Below are 24,572 nucleotides of genomic sequence, written 5' to 3' on the forward strand. Positions count from 1 at the left end.
GCATTCAACTTACTGTCATAAACCTTTAAAAACACTGTTAGTCTGTTTTTGTTAAGAATGTTTATGATGTCATCTTTATATTAAAATTTGAAAGTAATGTTTCAGTAGGATTTACACAGAAATATAAAGTAAATACTACTGAGAAATATTGCAGATTTCATGGGAAAAATTAGCTAGCAAAATTTTCATGGAATTTTCTTCCTAAAAATAGCCAATTTTTATTGAACTTTTTTTATTTAAGTAATTTAATAAATATATTTAATCTATTCTTCATTTTAATTACAAATCTATTTATGAAGATTACTACTTTTAATTCATATATAATTTGATAGATGAGTATTTCATATTTCACCATATTCTTTAAGCAACATAAATACACAGTATGATCAACTGCACTTCTTTTGCTGAAAATCCATATCTACTTTCCAATGTGAACTTCTGCAGATAAACTATCACTGGAATTTAACCAGTTTCTTGATAAAGCAATCATTATATCAGAATGGTCTTTTCCTGATACTCTCTTGCCTATATTTCCCATATATGCCATTCCCCTTAGTATTTATTTCTTCTAGTCAGGTGGTACATTCAGTTTAAGTGTTGCAATTTATGTTCTGTACACTGTGCTACTGGCTTTGGGCAATGTGTACATTTTAAATAAACTAAATAAATAAATAAGTTTTGCTGTTCTAACTGCCTCTTACCTCCAGTATTTCTCAGAAAACACATTGCCTAAAGGAATACCTGAAGCCCTATTTAGCAATTTTTAGTAAACAATGGGAGGCAATTGCAAAATATTTATGATATATAGATATTTAGATTGAAAGTACTTGTCATAATTTATTTTGCATTTACTGACATTTCAAATATATAAAGCTGAGGTGCTATATAAGGGGAAAAAATAGAATACAACTCTGAAAGCCAGTATGCCTGGAGCAGGAGTTAAGACCAAATGTAATAATTTGTAGATAAAAATCTCTTTCCTTTATATTTCATGTCACTATAACTGTTTGAAGTACAGCTATGGAGAATCAAGAATTAAGATACCTTAATGATTGCAGCTAAAAATCTTATTGCATAATATTTTATCTATTGTTTTCAACATAATAAAAATTAAGTAATTTTTATAAAAGTTAATTTAGATATCAATAGCATTCCAGTAACATATTATTCCCAAAACATTATTTTCTTATGCCTTATAAATTATTTTCCTTATTATTTGATTATAATTAAGAGTTTTAAGGTAGTTATCAGTCTACCTTATTAGACTTATTATTATTATCAGTCTACCTTATTATTATACCTTATTAAGGTATTATCAAATGGTTATTGAAGATCTCCAAAATGAAAGACACTGAATGCACAGTTGGAAAAGGTAGAGTCCTGCTTTCTTTTTCAGTTGCATAATATATTTAAGGATACAGAAAAGTACAGAAAGATTTTTTTTTTTGGTGGGGGAATTATTATGTTTTGTTGGTATTTAATCATGGAAGTGAATGTGATTAATTCTGAATTAAATATTACAGAGGTATTCAAAGGAAAGTTATCATCTGACTTGGGTCATCAAGAATTTGTGTCCTCAATCTTTTAGCAAAAACAATGAACTGAATGCTGTTATAATATGGCAAACAGACACAAATACAGTGGTAGTGAAACATGAGATTATTATTGCATTAGCAGATATTATTCATATAAATGTGCCACAGCTTATTTATCCATTCTCTTGTTGAAGTGCAGTTTTTAATTGTTAAAAAAATCTTCTATAATCATTCAGCTATGGGTTTTAGTGTGAACATACATTTTGAATTCACTTGGTTAAACACCTAAAAATGCTAGTTATGGGTCATATAACAAGTCTGTGTGTAACTTTAAAAGGAAATGATAAACTTCCTTCCTAAGTGCCTTTACTATCAGGAGCTTCACACTTTCATGCTAGCCCAGCAATTTGTCAACATTAGTGCTCTAATATTCTATCAGATTATATTGTGTCTGGTGACGTTTGTCTCATTTAAGTAAATGTTCATGTTCTATGTCTCTAGATTTTAGTATGACTCTATCCTTGTCCCTGAGTTTTCTGATGAGTTCATGAATAGCCATTAATTTGTAATTTCCTACTTTTTTCTTTTTTTCCCCCCTGTAGGGATAGGAGCTACTTCTTTCCAGCTCTTTCATCTGTGAACTAAAACTAGAAGTCAATTTTTGTTTTTTTCTTTTGTTGAGGTTTTTTTTGTTTTAAATGCAGAGACAATCTTTTGTATATTTACACATCTTGGAGCCTCATAAAAAATTCACAAAATTGGATGCACATCAGAACAGGTGATGTATATTATGCATTTGGTGATGTGGCCTAAAATAATGCCCAAATCTGATGGATTTATAAATTTTGTGTTTTGATACATGCAAAGACACAACTGAGTGGATCACTGTTAGAGTAATAATAAGAAAGTGTATCTCTTAAAATAGATAATAATTGCTGCTAAAATTCAATGACTAAACATTTGTTTTTAAGGCAGGTATGTACTATGCAAGGTGGTGCAAGGCAAGAGCTATACTTTGAACATTATTTCTGATTTCTTTTGAAAATGCTACCATTGTAAAGATCTTCATTTTTTTCCTGACAGTTTGAGAAATATAAATAACAAAGGATTGTAGAACTAGTTCATGATTTTTAGAACTTAATCCCAGAGATCTACTTGTGAATGGAGTTTAGATATCAGTATGAAGACCTTGTAAAATTATTGGCACAATTTGCATTGAAGTGTGATGATTTTAAAATCCCTTTTATCTTTTTTTTGTAGTAATTTTTAATCTGTTGCCTATTATTTTTTCAAGGTTGTACATTTTAGAGTAAATAAAAGTTATTAATTATAGGCTTGATTAATTTTTAAGTAATAAAGCATTTGAATCCTCATATTATAATATATAATTCTAACCTATATGTATTTGTGTTTGTAAATCCCTTTGTTAAAGGGGGAACCATTAACTATCAGCAGGTTCTAACACTCATTAAAATCTTTCTCTCCATATTGTTTATAATGCAAACACATTGCAAAGATCTGTTTGAAAATAAAAACCCACTACAAGATCAAGATAAAGTGTTGAACACTTGACTTAATTTATTCTTGTTGCTGTTAATACCAGGTAATGTTTTAAACAAAGCTATCATGTATATTTTCTTAAGACATCTCCTTGGTTTCAAGGAGAATTATTCTTTATTCTTTTATACACTTTATTATGTTTATCTTTTGATTACAGAAAAAAAGTACTAAAAACAAAAACTCTAAAATTCCAATCTAGGAACATAAAAAAAAATGTATCATCTTCAAAGCCAACATTTTGTGAAGCAGATTGAAAACAAACTATCATCCCTATGGAGCCATTAAACATGCCTCCTCTTTTTCATGCTTAAAGAGCAAAGAAAATCTTTTCCTTGGTAAGCACTATTGAGAGTAATGACTGTCTGGCAACTTATTTCATTAAAAAATCTGTAATTCATTTTTCTTTAATTTTAGAGATGCCCAAGCAGCTTCAATGAACTATAGCACTTAGATATGTTGATGTGAGAAATTAAGGTTTATTTTTATTTCAAAAATATAAAAGACATTTTTATTTTAATTTTAGAAGGTAGAGATTTCTTTTTCTCTTCCTTTTATGCCATTTCATTTAGTGGTCAAACTTCTACCCCGGTCACCATCCTTTTTGAATTAAAACGGAGATATAGGTAGGTAGTTTTACATTATTATCTTTTGTGTTCACTGGATTAGCTGCATTTGCTGCTTTTGCCTCAGACATGTAAGATTTTATTCTGAAACTTCACATTTCCATTACATAATTTTAAAACCTCTATATTAACTTGCTTTTAAATTAAAAAGTAGTGATTATTAAAAAAATAGTGATTATTTCTCACATATATGTGTATGTACATACATATACAAATATAAATACATATTCAATCAATTATACATACTCATTTTACATACATACATGTACATATATGAATCATACTGGAATGAAATCATACTGGAAGCAGTGACTTGAGTTGCCACTGTTAACTCTTGCAGTAATTCAAATTTTCGCAATACTTTATGAACCTTCTAAGCAACTCTGAAATTATAGATACTTTTTACTAGCTAATTAGAATTTGTTTCTTTTTTTTTTTTTGAAGGAAATATCATTTTCAATAGGCAATTGTGTTTTTGTTTGTTAGGATTTTTAAAAAGCATGTTAAAAGAACTAAAACATTTATTTACACTCCTTTATTTAGAGATATAAAGAGTTTTATAAAGAGTCAGGGAATTGATTTTAATTCAATTTAATGAAAACAAATACCTGAATGCATAACCATAACACTAAAATCATTTTAAAACACATTTTTACAGGTAATTATTTTTATAAAACATTTTCAGTTAGCTTTACTTATTTTTTCCAAAACAGTGCAGAATATCCAAAATTCAGAAGAGGTATATATACTAGAAATTTATAGCAAAACATTCAGTTAATGTAGCTGATGAGTGCACTTCATTAAAAATTAGTCTAGACAGAAAAGCAAGACCCTGGGTTATTATATTTTTCATGCACTTTATTTGCTAACTTTCTCACCCTGTCTCTGTCCAGGGCTCTTCTGAGAAACAAGGGCTTTATTCTCAAAGCAGACTTCATTGTCCACCAAGATGCATCTCCAGTGTACCTGCACTGGCATTGGTTGCTTTCTCTTTGTGTACTATTGGCTCTCATGTTGCTCACAGCTACTTTCAGGTATCCAGTACTTAACCTATAATGAAAGCTAATATGTCCCCAGGTCAAAATCATGTGAAATATGACAAAGGAGGGGAATGGTATTTACTTAAATCTATTCAGGCAAATGAAGAGAGGTATTGGAAACCCTCTGGAATAGAGTGTGAGAACAATGCCTAACCCCCATCAAGGTCTGGGCTTCAGTAAGCTTAGATGATCTCTAAACTGCCTTCTAAATAGAAAGGTTCTGGGTAATGGTAAACTTATGATTATCTGAGTGTGATAGTCAATTTGCGATCAACCCTGACATCAGTCATTTTCTTTCTCTTGGTGTCTTCCATTAATTAATTACTAGCATTAATTTCTTCTCTTACAAGTAAATAAATATGCAAGGAACACATTCATGAAGGGGAGAAAAATCACATATACTGTACACTAGCATGTTCTGCCTGACATGTTCCCAAGAACCTCAGAAGAAAGAGCATTGACACTTATAATCTCTTCCAAGAAGTATTTATTCTTAGTTTTCCCTTCTCACAATATCTACTGAAGAAAATAAAATGATTTCAAATTCATATGTGCCTATAGTACTATAGAAGTTAACAGTCTCTATTGACTGATGCAACGTATCCTACATTAAATGTACATATGCCAGTTGGTGTCACAATTACACAAATGGAAGAGAACACAGAGGGAAAAAAAACATGTTTTATAGTTCTCTATATTAAATGCTTTTTTCTGAAATAAGAACTGTATTGCTACTAAGGAGTCAATATTTACCTTATGAATATATTTATAATTAAATATTTCTCTTTTTGTTAATGTGATGGCTACTCTAGCTCTATTTTTCCTTCTAAATTATATACTTTTAAAATTTCACTTCTCATTTTATACAGTCTTTAATGATAACATTTTGATAATTTAAAAAATTTCTTTAGAAGAACTACATATTCATGACATTTATTATTTGTATAGTACAATTAATAATATGTAGAGTTAATAGTTCTTGGTGTTAAATTTGAAAAAAAAGTGCAAAGAAATTTTTAAAAAGTAAAATGCTATGACTCATTCAGAAATCAGATTTAAAATAAATTTTTGTTCCTTTGTAAAACACTAGATGTTGAATGTCCTTTTTCCCAATTGTTCATTTAATTTTGTTTCATATTCATTCTTTTAAAGTGTAATAGCATAAATACTTAGTCAAAAGTCTGACATAGGGCTTCCCTGGTGGCACAGTGGTTGAGAGTCCACCTGCCGATGCAGGAGACACAGGTTCGTGCCCCGGTCCAGGAAGACCCCACATGCCGCGGAGCCGTCAGGCCCGTGAGCCATGGCTGCTGAGCCTGCGTGTCCGGAGCCTGTGCTCCGCAATGGGAGAGGCCACAACAGTGCGAGGCCCGCATATCGCAAAAAAAAAAAAAAAGAAGTCTGACATATATTCTGTTAATGTATATCAGCTGTTATTTAAGTAACATTATTATAATTACTAACCATGATTAAATATTATTCATAATATTATAAGTGTATTTCAAGTATGTATTTATATTAATATTGTACTTAACATTATATTTTAAATATTTCTTATTAATCTTATCCAATTATATAATTTTATTGTATACAAAACACTCTATTGTATTGGCATACACTATATTGTATACTCTATGTAGAGTTACTATTAAAATATATTAAAATTGAGGAAATGTTTTTTATTTTATGTGACAAAAAAGAAATACACATACCTATAAAAATACATGTAAAAGATGGTTTGGCAGAATTATCTTTGGAATTCCCTTTTATCTGTTTCATAAATATTTCTACAAACTATCATTTACCCCCAAGTATTCAGATAGTTCTCTCTTGGTTCATATAAAGTTCCATGCTTGTTTTGGTAGAACTCAACTGAATTCTCTATGCTTCAATTATGTATACATTAGCACTACATTATTTCCTCAACTATGAGAATAAGCAAGCTTTTCATGTTTAAACCTGAAAAACACTTTATGATGAATATAATAAGAGTGTGAATATAGGAAAGAAATTTTCAAGCAAATAGGTGTTGCTTCCAATTTCATTTCTCCTTTTGTATGATTTCTAAAATATAAGTAAGGCAAATCTGAAATATGCATATCAAACTTAATTTTGAAAGAGTGAGGTATTTGAATTGTACACTAAAGTCACACTTAATAACTTTCATGGAGCTACATGCCTTTTTGGAATGTATTTTAAAGACGTCATTCAAAACTTTTAGATTACAATTTGTTTGCTATGGATCCCAGAAACTCAAACTATTAAGTAAAAACATTGTGGATACTTGCAAGATCTTTAAGAATATTAGATATAAAATAATTACAAATGACATACTAAATATCCAAATCAGATCACCACCATTAACATTTTTTATTTACTTCCTAACTTTCCTCTGAATTCACCATACCAGTCAGTAGATTTTAGCCTATTACTTCTTCACTCTATTGAATAATATTTTGCTCAGTATCCTTAAGAGTGATGAGTTGCATAATACTTCGGTAAAATTTAAGGTATTTTAAATTTTTTATTTTAGATATGACACTCTGAAAGTATAGGACTAATTTTTTCCTAAAATTCTGTTGACTATTTTTGCTTCGTGACTGAGGAGTGCAATTAATTTGTTTATTCGTACATTTGATAAACATTAATAAATATTAACAAACTACTTATAATGTGTCATCACACTAGACATTCTTCTGCAAAATGACCTTGGGTAGCTTTCTTTATAGCAGGGGGAAATATATGATTAAATAAACACTAGCAAAACAATATAATTGATGATGTAAGACATCTATGATATGCTCTAGGAAAAAAATATAAGAGGAGTATCAAGTCTGGAATGGGGGTGAGTTGTGAGGAAGAAAGTTCTCAAAGAAGAAATGATATTTCAGATTAAAAGGAGGTAGGATCAGTAAAAATTACCAGATATGGATAATTACTATTCACTCTGACTTGGTAATTTAGCCTCCTCTTCCAGCATAAACAGGGATGATACTGTTCTGCCTTTTGGCCAATGGATTTTGAGAAGAGTTATATGTTTCTTCCCAGTACATGTATATAAATGCTAGGACTTAACTCTCTATGCCTTTCTTCCCCTGCCCTGGCAATCACGGCAGCACATGTTGATGTGAAGACTTTCAGTACATGGAGGCTGGTCTCCCTGGGAGGTTTCCTCAACCAGCAGCACAATTAGCATGAGAACATTTTAAACCTCTGGTGTTTTATGATACTCTAAATGGAGGGTTGTCTGTTCATACATTATAATCCAGAATATCTTAAATAATATACCATGCTAATAAAATATGAAGGATTGTATGAAGATGAGACAGGGATAAGAGAGAACTTTATGTTCAAATGTCAGGGATGAAAGAGGAAACATGGTATTCTGTTGGAAAAGAGAGAAGTTCAATATAGCTTGATTTTATAGAAAGTATGAAGGTGGAGTTGAAAAATTAGGTTTACGTGTCTTGTACACTACATTAAGAAATAAAAGTTGTTGAGAGAGTAAATCTTAGGAGCTCTCATCACAAAAACAGTTTTTTTTTTCCTTTTTCTTTTACTTTGTACCTTTATGTTCACTAAACTTATTGTGGTAATCATTTTGTCATGTATGTAAGCCAAATCATTATGTTGTATACCTTAAACTTATACAGTGCTGTGAAAATGATGTTTAGATTTTATCATCAGGAAAACTGGCAGCTAGTGAATAATTAGAAACAAGGGTGTCTTTTACATATTAGAAAGCATCTTCTCCCATAGATACACCAAATCCATGGCTACATATGGAAAAAGTTCCTCTGAAAAAGCCCTAAAAATTGAGCATTCCTATGCATCTGACAAATGAGAGAAGGCCCACAGCAAAGTGGGTATAAGAAGCGGGGCCACAGTCTTGCCAGAAACCCCACCCTAACAGTCAGAAATAAACTCAAAACCCAGAGCTTCTTTCTGAGGAGCAAAGGGTTGGAACACACCAGGCATCCCCAACTTTTAAGACCTGCACCTGAGAGAAGTCCCAGGCGAAGTCCCAAAACATCTAGCTTTGAAAACCAACAGGTTTTGTGTGACAGGACTCACAAGGGTTATAAGATCTGAGAAATGGTTCTCAAATGGCTTGTGCACTAGGACTCACCTGCATCAGGGCCCAGGGAGGAAGCAGCCAATTGAGGGCACTTGGACTTTGTGTGGAAGAGGCTCATTTGCTTGTCTTGAAATGTCAGCCTGAGAGACAGGTATCTGATTTGATCAACATTTGGGGGAGTGCTAAGTTTTTCTCTGAGGATGGAGACTGGTGGGCGCCATCTTTTTTTCCTTTTTTCTTTCCTGGTGAGCGCCACCTTCCTGCTCTCCTTCTGCCTCCCTACAGCTTGCTGGTATCTCCCAGACAGACGCTTATATACTAGTCTGGAGTCCGGATTTTTGCAGCTGCAACCCAAGGGACAATGCTAGATCACCTGGCACTGATGGTCAGTAGGGCTTACACTTGGTGTTCCCACAGGATTATATATATTTGCACACTTTAAAAGCTTCTGTTTGAGGGTCTGGCTCCCAATCAGCATGAATCTAGGTGCAGACTGAGATCCCTCTCTTTGGGACACTGACAGGTCTCAGCAAACCCTCAACTACTGGAAGCCTTTAAAAATACAATAGGCTGCTTATAAAATCACAAAATTTTGAGAGACAACTGTCAGGGCAGGGTTGAAAGATAAGCTTCATTTCCTATAGGACTGGGAGAGGTAGCTGTTTTATCTAATGAAGAGAAACCAACACAGAGAGTCAAGCAAAATGAAGAAACAGAGGAATATGTTCCAAATGAAAGAATGAGATAAAACCTCAGAAAAAAATCAACATCATGTTCAACTTTGTCATAAAAAGGCCTTGTCAAGTAGAATATATGTATTTGTTCTTCTTTCTTCTATAAAATTGTATCGTGTGTTTTTTGGTTTTTAAAAAGAAAGCATCTTGGCTCTACTAAGGAAAATGTATTGGATTAATCAATTAAGTACATGAGGGAATTAGTAAGGAATCTGAGTTGATGGAGGAAAGTGTTTTATTTTATTTTCCCTCTTCAGCATTTTAAAACTGTAAAACCATTATCTCTATTCTCCATTGTCTTTGAGGAATAATCAACCAATCTGCATATTTGGTTTCCTCTCTATATTATATCTTGTCACTGTGACAGCTTTTAACATTTTCTCTTTATCTTTGGTTTTTATGAATTTTATTATGATTTGAGTAGGTATGGTTTTCATTGCATTTATCCTGCTAAGGGACAACTAAATTCTTGAATCTGTATATTAGTGGTTTTTCTCCCTAATTTTAGAAAAACTCAACCAGTTTATCTTCAAATATTTTTTCTACTTTACTCTCATTTTATTCTCCTTCTAAGTTTCCAGTTAAAGTTATGTTTGACATATGGTATCATATCACAGTTTCCCTGAGTCTCTGCTAATTTTCTTCATTTTTTTCCTCTGTTCCTCAGATTTGGGCTTTTCTGTTGTTAACTCCTCAAGTTCTCTAAGTCTATATTCTGTCAATATTTATCCAGTGAATTGTTCATTTACATTACTATACCCTTCAATTATAGAATGCCCATTTGGTTCTTTATTTATAGTATCTGCTCCTTTGCTGAGTTCACCTATCTGTTCATTCATTAAGATATTTTTAAAGTTTGTAAACATGTGTATAAACAGCTGCTTTTAAATCACTGTCTGCTAAGTTCAATATTTGTGTCATCTCAAAGCCTTTTTTTCAACTGCTTGAATTTATTTTTTCTGGACATTTCTTCATGAAATTTATTCAGTATAAATATTAAGCTGCACACCTGAAACTAACACAATGTTGTAAATCAACTATACTTCAATTTAAGAAAATCGACTGCTTGAACTCTTGATTTTGGATCACCTTTTTACGTTTCTTCACATGTCTAATAACTTTTACTGAATGCTTTATGTTACAGATTAGTTATAGTAAAGACTCTGGGTTCTGCTGTCTTCCTGTGACATGTGTTGATTTTAGTTCTAGCAGATAGTTAAATTACTGGCTAATCATCTTGATCTTGTGTATATTTAAATTTAGGATGTATTAGGGTAGATGCATTAAAAACCCCAAGGTGTTTCCAAGGCCCTTCTACCTTGGCATGACTTAAACTCTAATGTCTGTATACGTGAAGATCTTGTAAGGCCTTGGTTTTTGGTTTTGTTAAGCAGTTCTGGAAGATAAATTCTTGTCATGTGTGGTCATTGTGATTCTTACATATAATCCTGGTGTTTCAGCCAGATGCCTTTTATGATGAACATATTACCCTATTTTGGATGAACTAAAAATTTAAAATCTTCCAGTACTGATTTGCTTGCCTCTCAAACCTGTAGTAGGTTTGATAAATGGGTGCACTCTCTGACAAGCCTTGAGTTTTTGATCTGGGCATATACAGCCCAGCTGTTGTATAAGGATTCATCAGGGAAATTGTCACAATCATTTCTGAGGTCCCGCACTTGCACAGCTACTTTCCCTCTAAGGATTTGTCCTGTAGATTCCAAATTCTTCAGCTGATCTGATCATTTTGCTCAGGGAACTGCCATGATTTTTGGACTCTAGGTCAGTGCAGCCCATAGCAAGGCTGATCATGTGTTCACCTCATGAGTTTCCCTTCTATCATGAATTATAAACTTGAACTTCCTGCTGTCCAAAGCCTGAAAAGAACTGTCTCATATATTTTGTCTATTTTAAGCATTGTTTAAAATGGTAGAACTGATCAAATAGCATTTAATCTGTTATAGCTAGAAGTGGAGTTCTACATATTTTATTTTTGAAAAACAGATTAAGTAAGGAAACAAGAGTCTATTAAAGTAGCCTACTAATTTTCACCCTAATTAATTCATCACTGTTATATTTCAGCAATGACTCTCTGTATGTCCAGACAGTTCACAGATGGGATTGAAACAGCTAAGGTCCATTTATAGGTAGAGGAACTCATAACAAATTTTGTTAACAACTCTAAGGTTTCCCTAGAGTTCCTGCTCTTTTTTTGAACACAGCACTGTTCTCTGTTAGCTTAGCTGGGCTTCTAACCTCGCTGAGTCTTGTCTCAGCATCATTTTGTTCTGCTCCAATGCTTGCCCAGCTCAGTTTATTTCCTTTAGTGCTCTCCAAGCTTAGTTTTCTTCTCTGACCTTTCTGAATTTGTGCATTTATGCTAAAGACATGATTTAATGTTACTTTTTCAGTAGATTTTGTTTAAGGTACTTAAGCTGACCTGGAAAATGGCTTAGCCCACCAGATTGTTAAGAGACAAATGTCATCATTAAAATAAGGAATTGTGGCAAATGTACAAAATTAAGCTTTATAATTTCTTTAATAATCTGTACAACTGATAATTTAGATTTGGAAATATAACGCTGAATGGAATATGAGAATAAGTGATTCTAATAGTATAGGGAATGATAACGATTTAGGTGAACATTATGGAAATGTAAATTCTAAGCAATTGCTGTGAACTACTTTGAATATGATCTCACAAAATAATTTGTACACATTTTACTCACTGAATACTACTTTACACTGAAATACTCTCTTCTGGTCAGTTTTACTGATGCATAAGGGGTTATAAATGTGAGGTATTTGGGGAGTAGATTAGAATCATCTACTCATTCATGATATCCTAGCAACAGATGATAATCCTCACAGCAGGAATTTGCTAGCAAAGAAGCATATGGAGAACAGTAGGTCTAAAGAAAACATCTATCCAGGCTGCCTATTCACACTGCTCAGGCTCAATAAAAGGCTCTCAGATGTAAGTTCTCATTTGAGGTTTTTAAGATCAAACTGGTAATTCTGATTTGAGCAGGAAACTATGAAGAATCAAGAATGTGCACAATTACTCCTATATGCTTTTGGTAACCTACTTTGAAGACATTGATTATTTATTTGAAGTAAATTAATATTTAATGCATATAATAGTGAAATTAACTTTACCTTATTAACATGAATATTCTGGCTTTTCAAAAAATATTTATGAGCAAAATGAAGATATTTATAAACATTTTGAAATATACTTTTCACTGTGCGAAACAATTCTTTCACTTCAAACAGTAACGTCTTACATGTTATAAATCTCTCAATCACACACTTTCAAAAAAATAATTTTTTTCCTCTATTTCAGGTTATAAATCAGTTCAAGGTAAATAAAGGCTCAATTTATTCCTCAGTTTACTTTAGAAATGTTTTCTTTGTATTTTAAATCAGTGTCTATCTGGGATTTTCAGTGCTAGCCAGGCCCATAGTAAAAGTAGTAATGGGTATATGTCTACAATTGTTATCTTACTGGCTGGCATAGTGAAGAAGGTGAACAGTGGAAACAAACAAACAAAAAAAGAATTCTGGCCTGGGTCTGTTACTAACTATATTATATTATATTATTTTTTTATTTGCAAAAAATCAAGTGTATGATTGCATATTAAAATTGTTTCTATAAGTTATACAGTACCACCAAATATTGTCCCAGTATGACACCAAAAATATGTGTAACAATTATACAGCATTTGAAGAATTCATAATTCCAGATGAAAGTGATGAATCTCTACCACTGAAATCATTCAATCAGGCAAATACAATGGTATCCATTTATCAGAAATACTGCAAAGGAGTTTCCTACATAGTATGGAATCCCTGCAGATCACAAATTCTACTAATTAAACAGAACTGAATGTATTTATTCCTGTGAATAAATTCATTATGGACATTTTCTGTTGTCAAAAGCTAAAGTACAATAAATTCCCTTTATTAATTTATCTTTAAATATAATAACTTGTCTGCTTTTCAAACTGCCCTCATGGACCCACTATTAACATCATTTCCTTCTTAATCCTAAATCTACTAGGATGAAATTCTTAGGAGAAGGCAGAGAGGATAACTAAAATTAAACTGCTTTCCATCTAGACGTAAATATCTTATGTTTTAAGAAAAAAATAACATTTAAAAAATTTCCAAAAGTGGGCAGTTTATTTGGACAACATATTCAGTAAGGAATAATTAGCAATAAAAATGTTGAATTAAAATCACATCTAATATGAGAGCATCTGCTTGTTCATAAGAAAAAATTAACTAGAAAACAATGCTCAATACAAAAAATTTCAAATCTCACATTTAAAAGTTATTTTTATGTAAATTGAGGTTTATAATGAGGACATTTAATCCACAAGCATTATGAACACTGATTCCACAACATATTTTAACTTATTTAAAATGTATACTGATCTAATAGTATAACTGAAAATTGCCAATCTGTATTTAAAATTAAAATATATAAAGTTTTCTATGTAACAGATAATAGTTCATCAAAACTTCAATATCAGTAATAGAGGTTATTTTATAAAATGTATTGAATAAACATTTCTACTCATTTTGTTAGTCTCTTGTCAGCATAAGTGTAAAGTATAATTTAAATAGTGTATATGTTTTTCCTAGGAATTAGAAAAATATTATTCTGAAGTTTTTCTTAAGTGCAATTATAATTAGCTTATATATTGAAGTTAATTAATAAATTACTATATATATATATCTGCTCTATATTCAAGGCTATGTCAAGAATCCCCATTATAACTCCATTAGCACAATGAGAATTTATATATATGTATATTTTCACTCATGGTTATACTTTTTCAATATTGATGTCAAACATAAATGTGACAGTTTAATGCTCTTTGTTTGTATGTATTGTTGGGAGACAATCAACCATGTATTTCTCATGTTTGTACATGGCTTGGTATTAATAGCAAGTTCTTTTCAGACCATCACTTTTCTGTGTTTGTGCTTGTATAAGTGCACACCCTCGGAAAAATAGAGACAGTGGTTCCCACTGAAGCAGATTTACTTACATTCCAAGATAGCAAAGACAGAGACATCTCCCTGTTTTCCCAAGGAAGGTTCAATTGCATTTTAGGATATTAAGATAACATCTTTCTCTAGAGTAGGATAAATAGTCAAGTTTATGGGCAGCCCCCATATAAAATCAGGGTTTCTTAATCTCAAGGTTCATCTTTTGTAATACTCTGTATGCACAGGAAATTCACAGTCTTTAATGTGTCACCATGAGAGATTGGGACTTGAGGAACTGATGCAATATGTTATTCACACCTATTGCTATGATTAATACTGTCCTTTGTCTCTAACCCAAAAGCCTTGTGTTTATCTGCCAGGGTATGTGCAACCATGAGAGGCTAACTAAGTTTTGAGTGTACAATTAGGGTAAAATCTGAGACCCTTCAAAACTCCTGACTTGACATTTTAACATGTGAAAATATTACATTCCAAAAATGGTCTATTTTAAAGAGAATATTAATGGGTATTATCTCATAATTATAACATACATATATATGTGTGTATACATGTATACACACACACATATCCTGGATAATTTATATATATTTTTAATGTAATGATGAAATATAAAATGTAAATTATCCACAATGATATAATGTTTGATTTAAATGTGGAAGAAAATATATTTTTCCTTATATTTTTTAAAAGGCACAACAGGGCTTCCCTGGTGGTGCAGGGGTTGAGAGTCTGCCTGCCGATGCAGGGAACACGGGTTCGTGCCCCGATCCGCGAAGATCACACATGCCGTGGAGCGGCTGGGCCCGTGAGCCATGGCCGCTGAGCCTGCGCGTCTGGAGCTTGTGCTCCACAACGGGAGAGGCCACAACAGTGAGAGGCCCGCGTACGGCAAAAAAAAAAAAAAGAAAAAAAGCACAACGTATTAAGGATGTCTAGGGAAAAAGGTAAATTTCCATTTTCTTCTATTCTTTCACCTATTTCTACTAAACTTTGTTATTTTTTGGTGTCATTTGATTGAGGTATGAATGGCCACAGATTCCCAATGACTGATAGTTACTGTGCAGTTCATATACAAATATTCCTAACAAAATATTTGGCTAAAATTGAAGCTATAAAAATGAATATCATAATTCTTTAATATCCATGATAAAATCTGATAATAATTTCCAGTGTAAAATTTCCTAACAGACTAGTGTAATATTGATCAAGAATGCCTTAGAGGGCTTCCTTGGTGACGCAGTGGTTGAGAGTCCGCCTGCCGATGCAGGGAACACGGGTTCGTGCCCTAGTCCGGGAGGATGTCACATGCCGCAGAGCAGCTGGGCCTGTGAGCCATGGCCGCTGAGCCTACACGTCCGGAGCCCGTGCTCCGCAGCGGGAGAGGCCACAGCAGTGAGAGACCCGCGTACCGCAAAAAAAAAAAAAAAAAAAAAAAAAAAGCAAAAATGCCTTAGAATGGTAAAACCACAACTGGGGGTCTTCTAGAAGGGGGCATAAGAGGGAGAAAGCTGGATAGGATTTATAACTAAATCTATAGCTCTAACTGTACATAGTAATCCTATGGCAGAAGGATAAAGATGTAAATCTGCTGTCCAAACCTGTGCGAGTAGCAGCATCTACCACTCCTGCCTTACAGACATATTTTCACCTTCATTGTTTAAAAACAAATATTTTCAAGCACAAAAATATAAATGTAGAATCCCATGAAATTCTTTCTTCAGCTTCATAAACTAAAATCTACTTTAGATATAATATCATTCTCCAGAAAGTATTAATCTTAATTTACGCTTGAGGGTGGCAGAAATATAACTACAGAATTCTATAACTCATCTAAAGTTTCATTTTGGGTCGCCATCCCACTGAACTGGTGAAGAGCCTTAACCTGAACCTTACTTGTCTTTTCATAGGTCCCCAAGGGTGGTTTTAAAGTTACAAGGAACTCATGTAGTGTAAAAGCTTTGGGGAAGGAAGAACAGTTGCTTCTCTTCTTGAATTATCTTTAAAACTTTAAAATATCTTAAGTTATCATAAATCTTTAGCTTCAGTGACTTGCTGAAGATAGTCCCATCCACCTATGGGAATCTGCATGCATCTCTTATTAGCGTCTCCTGGTGTATTACTGTCGCCAGGTCTTGTGTATGAGAAGTGGGTTGGTGCTTCTCTGTTCAGGGAAACACAAAACACTGTATTCTCATCCGTTCTCCCTAAATGGGGTACTCATTGATACAAATAGTAGTTTTAATTGTAAAATAGTTATGAGTTAACTAATTAATTAAAAGGATTTTTTTGAGATAAATGACTTCAAATAATTGACATATCCTCATTCAACAGCTGAGTACGATTTAGAAAAATTTCTTAAATCCCCTCCCCTCATATTATACTCTTCCTTCTGTTGCTGGAGTTGTAAGACTAGGAACTGTGTTTCCTAGACTCCCTTGCCTACAGAGCCACTTCATGTCTGTTACATCAATGAGATGAAATCATGGGAGATCTTGAAATTAGAAGAGAGATAAAAGAAATATTCTTCTTCTGCCAGCATCATCAGACAGATGGATGAGCTTGGGAATTTCTGCAATGGTTTCTAAGCATTCCTTTCTGATTCATCTACCTGAATATGGCAGGAAGTTGTACACACCAGTAGTGAAATCCTGAAATTCCTTACCTGAATGAGAGGAACACCTTTCTCATTCTCTGAAAGCTATAGTTAAAGCTGGGAGTTAGTGGCATCAATGTTTGACTTTGCTCCTCCAGCCCGTTCAATAATTTTAAAGCACCAAATGCCTATGCTAAATCTCACACTAATTAAAAAGAAAGGAATTCTATAATGGTTTCTGTGTTCCTCATGGAACCTTAACTATGTATCTGGTACTTGGTACCTTGTCCATGATCAAAAATACTTGTATCTGGTACCATGCTCATGGTAAAAAATAATTTATAATCTACTTGGGGAGACTAATTGTTTATAGACACAAACTGCAGAAAAAAATAAAATAATCCTGAAAAAATACTGATATGATAAGTGTGCCAAATTTATACTAATAACATTAGGGAACATGACAGTAAGTTACAGTTCACATTCCAGATAGTCATTTAATAGGGTTGCTCGTTATAGGGAAACATCATTAGGGAAACATTCCTGAGGAAGTCAGACTTGAAGAAATGTTGAATGAGGTTAATCAGAGAAAAAGACACTGTACAGCGTAGAGGTAGCTTCTTCTACATGTGAGCAATGCAGAACAAATGAACAAAAATTGGATTAGTTGTAATAGAAATAATTTCACTTTAGAGTTTAGGGGAAGATATAACTGAACACATAATAATACCAGATTTTGAAAAAAATATACAAACCTCATAATGTAATTTATATTTAATGTTATCACTTTAAGTTTCTGAAGTGCCATTTCTGCACTGTGATGTGGTACCATCACTGTAAGAAGACTCTCCTATAATTACACTAAATCACTGGAATGTGGAAATTATATTTTATTAAGTTATATAGCTTATATCTTTCTCTGATATTTTTAATTTCCACCATTTGGTTGACCACCTTTCCTCCAATTATTCTTTGTATGTTATCTACTACTAAGGATAGCTACAGCACCATTTTTGAAAAGCATTTTTCAATTACCCAGAGAAAATTATGGTAGAATAAATTAGGATCATGAATTCTACCTTTATTAATACCTGCCATAACTAATACCAACTAAAGTGTTAAAACGAACAAACCAAATTGTCACACTTGCATCAACAGCATGCGTGAGACACAGCTCTCCTTCCTCCTTTTCAAACAATATTGATTTGTGTGTTGGACGACAGCTTGATTTTCATCCAAGTGTTATTTTTACAGTGTTAGTTTACTTCTTAAAGTACAGCAGACTAAAGGATGTAACACTGGGGCTTCCAACCTAGATTATCAACTCTAACTTCCCATTGATTCCAATTTCTCTCTTAGCTATCTGTACTTCATGAGGAATGACCACTCAGGTCCTTTGTTTATATCTCTTGTCACAATTGGAAACCTTTCTCTTTTTTAGTGGACTCTCCCCATTGATATCACACCACTGATTTTTCCACCAGTCATTCACTGCTCTAACACTTGTGTACCAGACGGTTTAAATGGCTAAGCATGTATTTGCTGAGTGAACATAAGGAAAGCTGTCACTTGGCTTATTTCTCTTTTATTACTAACATTTTGCTATTAATGATTAGACAAGGCTATGCTTAACGGAAATAAGTCCTGCACTTTTTGTGCTTTCTAATATAAGGTAATTAACTTTTTATTCCTGTTTTTTGGAAAGACTTTTTAAAGAAATCAGTAATTTGGTAATAGTGACATCTTTGCATTCTCTTTTTAAAATTTTTTATTAAGCTAATAATACTCAGGTTTCTTTTGTTCATCAGGTTTACCTGTCTCCCTCCCTCCCTCCTTCCCTCCTTCCCTCCTACTTTCCCTCCTTCTGTCCTTCCTTCCTTCCTTCCTTCCTTTTTTTCCTTTCCTGATTTTGTGCATAATAATTATACAATTTTAGTGATCATTATCACAACAAAATATTTTGGTAATTTCCTAGTTATCTTGCATATAATTGGTGAAGGGAAATTTCTCTTTATCTTGTCAATAAAAAATGTACCAGGATGCTTGTCAGAACTGAAAAAGTAAGGAGCAAATGTGATTTTCAAAAATGTCTCCTGAGTAAATGGATTATTGCTTTCTACAACCAAACCTCCTACATATAAGTTTCAACCACAATGCCGTAGAGTTTCCATTAAAAGCCAGAGATAATATACATACTTCTTCACGATCAAATTTCTTCACCAGTAAATTTACATGTTCTCTAAATGACTGCACTTCTGTTTCTCAGACCTGCTATTATTAAAATAGTTTATGTTTGATGTATTTTCCTATGTATCTTATACTCTTTCCAGGTCATTTAGTTCAGAGAATTAGTTTATTTTTTTTAATATTCTAGCTCCTCATTATAGTGGTCAACCAGAAAAAGTATTTACATTTAACCTGTAAGAATATCAACAAAAAGACAAGAAAACTAAATGCTATATTACAGGAACTTATTGATAGCATACTGAGGTAGCTGAAGTATCAATGTTGTAGTGGAAAAAGTGTTTCAGTGAAATATGAGTACAATGTGAACAGGCAATAGTTTTTCCTAAAAAACATATTTTCTTGGGATATTATGTGCTGAATGGAAATAAAATGTTGTTTTCATGAACAGTTGGAAAAGAAAATATAAATTAAGTGTTCCCTTAAAACTTAACTCTGAATTATCACCTCATTATTTTTTAAATGACATCTATTTAAATTCTTTGAAGGGAAAATTTGTTTAAAATTATTTTTCCTTTCCTTAGTCATTGACACTTAAGGAAGGGTTGTGTCCAAAGATAGTAGTGTGACTTTTATTTCAATGCTTTCTCCCAACTCTGCCTTGTAATACTGGAACTAATAAAAACTTCCCAAAGTTTCTTTCTCAGGCTTTCATTCAGTGAACTGCCTTCTCTTGCCTAGTTCAGCCTCTGCCTTACCTTTGTCAGCTCTATCTCTAAGGAAGGTACTCTTTCCAGTTTCTGGATCCGTTTTCCCCTGGGGCAGTCCTCTTCTCTAATTTTAAACCACTGAGTTGGTTCTGTTGACATTTTCCCACAACTCATTCTTGTCAGTTATCGATAACTTTGACTAAATCTTTTGTTTATTGTGTTTGTTGTTAAATTTGGTTGTTATTGAGGATGACATTTTAAAGTTATTATAATCTTAACTATAAATCAAATGTTTTTAACCCTCCTAAAGTTTGTGGCTATATCAGTTTTTAATTCTACATCGTACATATAAGTTATCAAACACATATAAACAATTTGGTAAATGTGTGTGCAATTGAATAGCTTGTTAGTTATAATTGACTTATTTTATTTAAGGTGTATGCTCCTGCTTAAGATTGTAAAGAAGAATACTAAAGAAAATTTAAAAAAATGTTTATGACATATTCTAAGATAAATACACTATATTATAAATGCTGTACTTATAAAATTAAGCCAATAAAAAACATATCAATCTTGCATACATTTAAACCACTAAAGAGGAGATGATCATATCAGTAATTGTTAAAAATCATTCAGGATTAATAACTTGAGAGTGGAGATAACTGTCATTTAGCACACAACGATTTTTATGTTTTATTTGTCTGATTCATCTTGGCTTTTGTTGCTTTTACTCATGTTTTCCTGCTTTTTCTTTGTGCCCAGTGCTCATTGCCTTAAATTTATTTTCCATCATAATGCTGTTAGTTGACATAACCAGTGTGATTAGGAAATATAGTTATATTACTTCAGTTGCTGTTTTTTTTCTTCCAGTTTTATGAAGATGTAATTGGCATACAGCACTGTATATGATTAAAGTGTACAGCATAATGATTTGACTTACATACATCAGGAAATGGTTATCACAGTAAGTCTAGTGAATATTCAGCATCTCATATAGATATAAAATTAAAGAAAAAGAAATAAAACAAGCTTTCCTTGTGATGAGAACACTTAGAATTTACTCTCTGAACTTTCATATATAACATACAGCAGTGTTATCATGTCGTACATTACATCCCTAGTATTTATTTATCTCACAACTGGAAGTTTGTACCATTTGACTGCCTTAATTCAAGTCCCCTCTCCCACCCCCATCTCTGATAACCACAAATCTGATCACTTTTTCTATGTCTGTTTGTTTATTTTTAAAATACAATCGACCTATAATACTATGTTAGTTCTTGTTATACATTACTGTGATTCAATATTTCTATACATTTTGAAATGATCACCACAATAAGTCTACTTATGACACCAAAGATATTACATAGTTATTGACTATATTCCCCAGGCTGTACAATTCAAAACCATGACATTTATTTTGCAACTGGAAGTGTGTACTTCTTAAATTCCTTTACCTATTTCCTTCCACCCCACACCCACTTCCCCTCTGGCAACCATCTGTTTGTTCTCTGTTTGTATAACTCTGTTTCTGTTTTATTATGTTTGTTAATTTCTTATGTTTTTTTAGATTCCACATATAAGTGAAGTCATATGGTACTTGTTTTTCTCTGACTAATTTCATTTAGCATGATACCCTCCAGGTACATCATTTTGCTGCAAGTGGCAAGATTTCATTCTTTTTATGCCTGGTTAATATTCATTGCATATATATATATATATATATATACCACATCTTCCTTATGCATTCATCTATTGATGGCCATTTAGATTGCTTCCATATTTTGGCTATTGTAAATGATGCCACAAAGAACATATGGGTGCATATATCTTTTTTATTTAGCGTTTTTGTTTTCTTTGTATAAATGCCCAGGAATGAAATTGTTGGATCATATGATAGTTCAACCTCTAATTTTTTGAGGAAGCTTCCTACTGTTTTCCATAGTGCCTGTACCAATGTACATTCCTGTCAACACTGCACGAGGGTTCCCTTTTCGCTACATCCTCCTCACACTTGTTGTTTGTTGTCTTTTTGGTAATAGCCATTGTGACAGGTGTGAGATGATATTTCATTGTGGTTTTGTTTGCATTTCCCTGATGATTAGTGATGTTGAACATCATTTCATGTGTCTGTTGGTAATCTGAATATCGTCTTTGGAAAAATATCTGTTCAGATTCTCTGTCCTTTTTTTTAATTTGGTTGTTTTTTTGATGCTGAGTTGCATGAGTTCTTTGTATATTTTGACTATCAACCAACCATCAGAAATATCCTTTGCAAATATCTTCTCCCATTCAGTAGGTGGTCTTTTAGTTTGTAGATAGTTTCCTTCACTGTGCAAAAACATTTTAGTTTGATGTAGTCCCAGTTTTTGCTTTTGTTTCCCTTGCCTGAGAAGACATATCCAAAAAATATGTTACTAAAACCAATGTCAAAGAGCTTACTCCCTTCTTCTAGAAGTCTTATAGTTCCAGGTTTTACATTTAAGTCTTTAATCCATTTTCAACTTATTTTTGTGTATGATGTGAAAGAGTAGTCCAGTTTGATTCTTTTGCATGTAGCTGTCCAGTTTTCCCAGCATCATATATTGGCTGTCTTTTAGGGCTGCCTTTTCCCCATTGTATATTTTGGCCTCTTCTGTCATAGATTAATAGTCATGTAAGTGTGTGTTCATTTCTGAGCTCTATATTCCATTCCATTGATCTATGTTTCTGTTTTTGTGCCAGTAGCATAGTTTTGTCTTTTAACATTCCTACTAGCTTTGTGCATGGATGATTTGCTGCCTTTACTATATGTTTGCCTTTATTGATGAGCTTTTTCCTTTTATAATCTTCATTTTCTAGTTGTGGCCTTTTCTTTTTTGCTTAGAGAAGTTCCTCTAATGTTTCTTATAAAGCTGGTTCGGTGGTGCTGAACTCTTGTAGATTTGGCTTGTCTGTAAAGCTTTTGATCTCTCCATCGAATCTGAACAAGAGCAATGCTGGGTAGAGTATTCTTGTTTGTAGGTGTTTCCTTTTCATCACTTTAGATATATTGTGCTACTCCCTTCTGGCCTGCTACTCCCTTCAGGGTTTCTTCTGAAAAGTCAGCTGATAGACTTATGGGAGTTCCTTTGTATATAACATGTTTCTTTTTCCTTGCTGCTTTTAATATTCTCTCTTTATCTTTAATTTTTGCCATTTTAATTACAATGTGTCTTGGTGTGCTTCTCTTTAGGTTGATCCAGTTTGGGACACTCTGTTTCTTGAACCATATGTCTGTTTCCTTTCCCACATTAGGGAAGTTTTCAGCTATTATGTCTTTAAATATGTTCTTTGCCCTTTTCTGTTTCTCTTTTCTTTCTGGGACCCTAAACTGCAAATATTAGTACACTTGAAGTTGTTTTAAAGGTCTCTTAACCTTTCCTCATTTCTCTTCTTCTTTTTTTTTTTTTTTTTTTGTTCAGTTTCAGTGATTTCCACTACTCTGTTTTCCATCTTGCTGATCTGTTCCTCTGTATCATCTAGTCTACTGTTGATTCCTTCTAGTGTATTTTTTAAATTTCAGTGATTGTATTCTTCATCTCTGTTTGATTCATCTTTATATTTTTAAATTCTTTGTTAAAAACTTTTAACTTCTCACTCTATTCATCGACTCTCCTTCCATGAATTTTGAGCATATTTAGGATGAGTACCTTGAATCCTTTCTTAGGTAGGTTGCTTATGTCCACTTCACTTAGTGTTTCTTTGGAGTTTTATCTTGTTTCTTCATTTGAAACGTATTTCTTTGTTGCCTCACTTTGCCTAATTTGCTGTTTTTATTTCTATGTATTTGGTAGGTTGGTTATGTTTCCCAACCTTGGAGAAGTGACCTTTTTTAGGAGATGTCCTGTGCATTCGAGCAGTCCACTCCCCTCTGGTCACTGGAGCTACATGCTCTAGGGATGCCCCTATGTAGGCTGTGTGCATTCTTCCATTGAGGTGGGCTGACTTTGAGTGGCTTGGTAGATGTGGCTAGACCCTATTCAGGTTGATTTTTAGGCTCTTGTGCAGAGGCTGCTGGCCACTGGTGGGTGGGGTGGGGTCATGAGACAGATGGCTAAGGAGTCCCAGGGGGTCCTGGGACTAATGCTAGCCCAATGGTGGATGGAGTCAGGTTCTGGGGTGAATGATTGTGGGGCTAGGGGTCTTGGATCTAGTTTTGGCCTGCCAGGTGTAGGCTCATTCCTGACATGGCTGGTTGTAGCATCTGGGCCATCCCCAAGGTGATGCTGACCCACTGGTGGGCAGGGCTGGATCCCATGGCAGCTGGCTAAGGGGGTTCAAGGTGTCTCATAGCTGGTGTTGTCCTGCTGGTGGGAGCAGCTGGGGTACAGCTGGTCTGGCTACAGGGCCCTAGGAGTTCCAGGGCTCATGTCAGCCCACTGGTGCATGGGGTCAGTTCTGATGTGGCTGGCTGTGGTTCCCAGTATCACAAAGCTGGTGTTTTCCTGCTGGTAGGTGGGGCCAGATCCTGG

This window comes from Orcinus orca, chromosome 5 (assembly GCF_937001465.1).
Source record: "Orcinus orca chromosome 5, mOrcOrc1.1, whole genome shotgun sequence".
NCBI classification, from domain to species: Eukaryota; Metazoa; Chordata; class Mammalia; order Artiodactyla; family Delphinidae; genus Orcinus; species Orcinus orca.